The sequence below is a fragment of the Setaria viridis genome, chromosome 2, assembly GCF_005286985.2.
Source record: "Setaria viridis chromosome 2, Setaria_viridis_v4.0, whole genome shotgun sequence".
Taxonomy (NCBI): domain Eukaryota; kingdom Viridiplantae; phylum Streptophyta; class Magnoliopsida; order Poales; family Poaceae; genus Setaria; species Setaria viridis.
Window position 1 is genome coordinate 7,149,860 of NC_048264.2, and position 6,702 is coordinate 7,156,561.

The following is a 6,702-nucleotide window of genomic DNA, read 5'->3' on the forward strand; positions in this document are numbered from 1 at the left end:
GTTAACCCTTGCATTACAGAATTTTCCCTTCTTTTCAGGGCCACTGTTGTCCTTCGCTATCAGGGCCTTCTTTTCAGCGACAGCTTACACTCTAGTACTCCATTTTTTTTATGATCAAAACACTTTACTAACTTAGCCTACATTTACATAGTAGTATGCTGAGTAATACGAATTGCATGTATGCCTGCAGCCTCTATCTCTATTCTCTATGATTCTATGAACAAACAACCTTTCCAGTTTACCTCGCCGATCGATGCGAATGCGACGATGTGCATGTAACATGCTGTCAAGGTCCTTCACGCCGTTGCCAATCGGACTAGCCAATTTGACAACCACGAGACTGTTTGTTCACTGCTGTGTGTAAAATTGGAGGAAATGTGGTTGCCTAACTCAGCTCATCACGGTTGCACGTTTATATGGGATGGATGTCAAGAGATATACACGAGGGAGAGGAGACATACTCGACCAGGCTCGGTGTTTGAATACAACTTGCGATATAAGGTGAAATCTATCTCTAAAACTAACCGAGCCTATCTCCTGTACATCTCCTCAAGTTTGTTACAATCGGACTTTGAAAACACAACTAACTCTAACAGCATCCCTCAATCTAAACTTCTCTTTAGCTTGAGATTTAGATTGCCTTTGAAGTCTTCAAGTTTCCCAACAGGTAGTGTGTTGGTGAAACCATCGGCTATCTGATCCTTGGTGGAGATTAACTGAACTTGCAACTGCTTTCTTGTTACTCATTCTCTAACAAAGTGAAAGTCAATTTCAATATGCTTTGCTCATGCATGAAAAATTGGATTTGCTGCTAGGTAAGTCCTAGCAGCACCTAGGTTATCACACCATAAAGTTGGTGGTCGATCAAGTTGAATACCAAGCTCAGCCAATAGAGACTCAAGCCAAATTAACTCAGCAATTGCATCAGCCATGGATTTATATTCAGCTTCTATACTTGACTTTGAAACTGTGGCTTGTTTTCTAGCACTCCAGGAGACAACATTTGGACCAAGAAATATAACAAACCACCAGTTGGCATTCTATCATCAACACTCCCAACCTAATTCTCATCAGAGAAAGAACTTAATGAAGTGGAGCTAAACTTTGTAATACTCAACCCAATATTCAAAGTATGTTGTACATACCGAAGAATTCTTTTAACAGAAGTCCAATGTACCGAAGTAGGGGCATGTAAAAATTAACACACCTTATTAATCGAGAAAGCCAAATCCAGCCTAGTAAGAGTAAGGTATTGTAGAGCTCCTACAATGCTTCTGTACCTTGTGCTTTCTTCTGATCCTAACAACTCTCCTTCATGGCTGGACAGTTTCTCTGAAGTTGATAGAGGTGTTGGAGACAGCTTACATTTAGTCATACCAACACGAGTAAGGATTTCTTCTGCATAATTTTCCTTGAGATAGAAGTAGACTATGATCATCTCGCTGAACTTCTATACCAAAAAATAATGCAAGTCTCCTAGATCTTTCAAAGCAAAATCTTGGCGCAAGTCAAGAAGTAAAGCTGAAACTACCCACTTGAAGAACTTGTAACAATGATGTCATCAACATAAATGAGCATATAAATAATCACATCTGATTTTTGATAAATAAATAATGGCATATCTGACTTTGAAGCTTTAAAACCAAGATCAATAAGTTTGGCACTTAGCTTAGCATACCATGCCCATGGAGCCTGTTTCAGCCCATAGATAGCTTTGTCAAGCTTACATCCCAAATGTGGAGCATCAACATTTACAAACCTATAAACCTCCTCTTCTAGAACAACATGCAAGAACACGTTTTGAACATCCAATTATCTTAAGCACCATCCTTTTGATACAGCAAGGGAAAGAACAAGCCTGAGTAGCAATTTTGACAATAGGGCTGAAAGTGTCCTCATAATCAAGCCCATATCATTGACTAAAACCCTTGGCTGCCAAGCGAGCTTTATACCTGTGTAACACCCCGAATTTTTCCCAAAACCCGGAGGCTACCAAAAGCATAAAAAAAACACAAGTTTAGAATTTATTGAAAATTTTGACACTGTAAATTGGGCATCCGAAACTTGTCAACCACAAGTAAACCACATGAATAACATATAAGCAATAAGTAAGCATCACAGCCCTTCCCTAGGATCAAAACAAAGATGAGATCAACCCAAGATGTTCCACCATCAACCAACGATAAAGGAACCAACTTAAGTTCTACTGAATGAATGGATTTAACTAAGAATGAGTATAATTAAACGTGTGTGCTCAGGATAAATGCTACTCCCACTTCTCATGCATGCTCATGGTCGTACCTAAAAACCAAATAAACACAAGGGTGAGTAAAAATACTCAGCAAGTACAATCAGAATCGGAAGGGAAACATAGTAATCCAGAAAATAGTGAACTAGGGAATAACCATGGTACAGTAGTTTCCGTCTGAAACAGACACAACCTAAAACATCCTTAGCACTTACCAGTAAAGCCGAGCAAGTGGGGCTAGCATTTACTCACAGGAACATGAATAAAAGAACCAAATTGCACATCCGGATTAACGAGAACATGAATGGAATATAAAGAAGTAACTTGAATCATGGATCAGGAATCAAATAATGGAACTTGAATAGCATGAACATGAACTTGGAACAACATAATCGAAAGGCACAAGAAAATATCCAAAGAGCAAGTTTATCAACACACAGGTTCATCATCCACTTGCCTTAACCTTGATGGGAACCTGACGCCTCTCGCTTGGCTCTAGAACTCTCCAAACCTGTGGAGCAAAATCGCACTTAGGAACTAGTCTATACTGATCAGGAATCGAACTTGAATAGCATGAACTACTTGGAACAACATAATCGCACAAGAAAATATCCAAAGACAAGTTTATCAACACCCATCATCCACTTGCCTCTTGATAACCTGACGCCTCTCGCTTGGCTCTAGAACTCTCCAAACTGTGGAGCTCTTACTAGTCTATACTTTCGCAAGCCTATTTAATCGAAGAAATCACTTTTAAATCGCCACTTCTCTGCAATTTTTATCCTGCATTTTTGACTAAGTTACTGCATGGCATACTGTCTAAGTTACTGCATTTTTGACTAAGTTACTGCTTTTTTGTAAAATATGATGATGGTTGAACTATTCCAAGCACTGCGAGTTGATTACGAAAAAGTTGAGGGACTTTTTTGCAAAACAACCATGATGGTTGGAAGAAACAACCGTACTTTAATATTAGGTATAGATTTAATTTTAGGATGTTACAACCTGTCCACTGTACCATCTGCCTTCTTCTTTACTTTAAAAACTAAGTCGATAGATTTGTTCCTTTCTTTTCCTGAACCAGACGCCATGTTTGATTCCTGAGTAATGCATTATATTCATCCTGCATAACTTGCTTCCACATGGGATCATCAAGTGCTTCTTGCAAATTTTCAGGTTCACCAGTACTACAAAAGTTTCCATACCTTACTGTTCCATCTGTGAAAAGACATGATTTAACAATCCCACTTTGCATCCTTGTCTGCCTTCTAGGAGGAGAGGTCTCAACAGCCTAAACTGGACCTTCAATTGCTAGCGATGGAACCTCCACACCGGATCCAGAGCCTAGTGTAGAAGATCCTCCAGGGTCAGTGGGAGACACCGGGGTGACAGGCGCAGCAGACGAGCCACGCGGCGCCTCCTCAATTAGCGAACGCGGCGCTGATGCGGAGGGAGCAGGCGCGCACAAAGTTGTCCCCTCACGCGTTGGGGTCGAATTGGCTCCCGCGGGTGCTGTTGGAGAGCCAACCGCAGTAGCCGGTGCGTTAGGCGGATCCACCTGGGAGTTGGCGCCTGATCCGCTTGCACCACACGAATCAATGTCGGATCTGGTGCCGGGATCGATTGTGGCTGGCACTTCTTCATGGCCTCCATTATTTGATGCAAGCTGCTCATTGTTTTGCTCCAGATTTTCTGTAGAAAATTCTTCTCCTCCGGTACTTTTTCTAGAGGCATTAGTGGTATTAGTAATATGCAGAACAGTGCAATTTACATGCCTTGGATTAAGAAGATGACTAGGCAAAAGGATAATTTCTTTTCTTAATTGAGCTCCAGCATTGTCACGTAGATGAGCAAAAGGGAAATAATTTTCATCAAAAACTAGATCACCAGAGATGTACATGCAGCTTGTAGAGATGTCTAGGCACTTAAAGCAGCCTGTAGAGATGTCTAGGCACTTAAAACCCTTGTGCATGGAGCTATATCCAAGGAAAGCACATCTAGTGGACCGAAAAGAGAGCTTGCGATTGTTACATGGTCTTAGATTTGGCCAACAAGCACATCCAAAAATTCTAAGAGAATTGTAATCAGGCTTCTCATGGAGGAGGCGTTCAACAGGAGTATGAAAATTGATGACTTTGCTTGGCAAGAGATTGAGATAAGATAGGTGATGGTGAGGAAAGCTTGATCCTAAAATTTTAGAAGCATAGAAGTATTTGCTAGGAGGGCTAAGCCTACTTCAACAATATGTCTATACTTCCTTTCTGCAGCACCATTGTGTTGGTGAGTATGCAGACATGACACCCTATGAGTTATCCCAATTCTTTTAAAAAAAGAATTTAGCTTTTCATATTCCCTACCCCAATCAGATTGTGTGGCTAGGATTTTTCTATTGAATTTCCTTTCAACAAGGTTCTGGAAGTCTTGGAAGACTTGAAAGACATCAGATTTTTTTCGCAGGAGGTAGATCCAAGTATATTTGCTAAAGTTGTCCATGAAGCCAACATAATATGTATGCCTCCCAACCAAAACAGGGGTAGGTCCCCAAACATCAGAGTAGATAAGATCAAGAGGAGCACTTGATAAACTATTGGACTTTGTATAAGGAAGCTGATGGCTCTTGGCCAATTGACACGAATCACAAACTGACTCTATATCTTTATCTCTAACAAAAGAGATATTATTGAAACTAAGGACTCATTCCACAATGGGTAACACAGGATGGCCTAATCTACTGTGACAATGCGATGTAGATGGCTTATTGACTACATAGACTTATTTGATGGGATCTCTTCCTGAAAGATGTGGCGCTCGATGAAGGGTTCTCTTCGTTGCCTGGTCCTTGATAAGAAAGAAGTTTGGATGAAACTCTAGAAAGGCATCATTATCTAGAGCTAATTTATGAATAGATACAAGGTTCTTGCTAGCACTAGGAACATGAAAAATATTTTTCAGATGTAAATCCTTGCATGGGGTATGTAAAATTGTATGTCCAACATTACTAATTTCCATACCTGAACCACTAGCAGTATGGACTTGATCACACCTAGTGTATTTGTCACGAACAATCAACTTTTCAAGCTCACTAGTGATATGATTTGTAGCACCACTATCGGCGTACCATTTTGTATCATAGCCATAGCCACCAGTTGCAGCCCCTGCCATCTTTGGTTGATCTTCTTCCTCAATCATCATACCTATACCAACATCTTGGAGCTTCATGTCCAGCCTTCTTATAGTAGACCGGCTTGCTGCTTGAACCCTTCTGCTTGTTGTTGCTTGATCCATTGTTGCTATTGAAATTGCCACGCCCTTGATTGCCACAACCACCACGGCCTCGGTTGTTGTTGCCACGACCTCGGCCAAAATTTCTGCATCCACAACCAGCAGCGTTGATAGAGGATTGATATTGCCCTCCTTGGTATATCTCCATGCGCTGATCATAGGACAACAACTGGGTGTATAGCTCACTCAAGGAAATTGACCCAACACGGCCCATGATAGATGATATGAAAGGATTGTAATCGTAATCAAGATCAGTAAGTATATAGTGGGCCATCTCATCGTCATCAATGAACTTACCAACAGTGGCAAGTTCATCCTTGATCGAGCACATCTTGGTGTAGTATGTAGCGGAAGAAATGCCACCCTTCTTGAGCGTGGCGAGTTGCATGCGCAGATGCGTCACCCTTGCCATGGAGTGCGCTGAGAACATAACTTCAAGCGCGTTCCATGCTTCTGCAAACTTGGTCATGGTTGCAACAGGGGCGAGGGCGTCCTTGGTGAGTGAATTCAGCAAATAGCTTAAGAGCTGCTGATCCTTGGCAACCCATGAGTCGTACTTCGGGTTGTGGACGATCTCCTTCTTGTTGTCTGCCTTGACCACCTCACTCCATGGTCTTGGGCGGCTCTAGAACGGATCCATCTAGGATCCTCATGAGTTAGGCTTCACGGACGGCAGGAAGGAACTGAGCCTTCCAGAGCAAGTAGTTATCCCGAGTTAAATTCTCGAAGACAACCCCAAGCTGTGCTGGCAAGGATGAAGATGACGCCATGGACGATCTTGGGAAGGTTGTGGATGTATATAGAAAAGGATGCTCTGATTACCATGTAAAATTGGAGGAAACGTGGTTGCCTAACTTGACTCACCATGGTTGCACATTTATATAGGGCGGATGCCAAGAGATATACACGAGGGAGAGGAGACATACCTTACCAGGCTTGGTGTTGCGATACAAGGTAAATCTATCTGTAAAACTAACCAAGCCTCGAGTTTGTTACAATCAGACTCTGAAAACACAACTAATTCTAGCACTGTGCTGATGGGCTCAATGGGTAAGTCACAACACTCGGGCCATGACCCAGCAAACAAGCCAACAACCTGTTTGGTGAATCGGTCTTCTTCCTCATCCGTCTGACTGGCTCATTTCTCTAGACTGTCAACGGCTTCTGAGATT

The 6,702-nt window shown here is 41.9% G+C and overlaps 1 non-coding gene across 1 annotated transcript; it reads right to left on the reverse strand.

Annotated features, from left to right (window-relative positions):
* Positions 1–5,683: 5,683 nt before the first annotated feature.
* LOC117846708 (small nucleolar RNA Z247) lies at positions 5,684–5,822 on the reverse strand. Its single transcript, XR_004638435.1, has one exon. It is a non-coding gene; the product is annotated as a small nucleolar RNA Z247 (small nucleolar RNA).
* Positions 5,823–6,702: the final 880 nt, after the last annotated feature.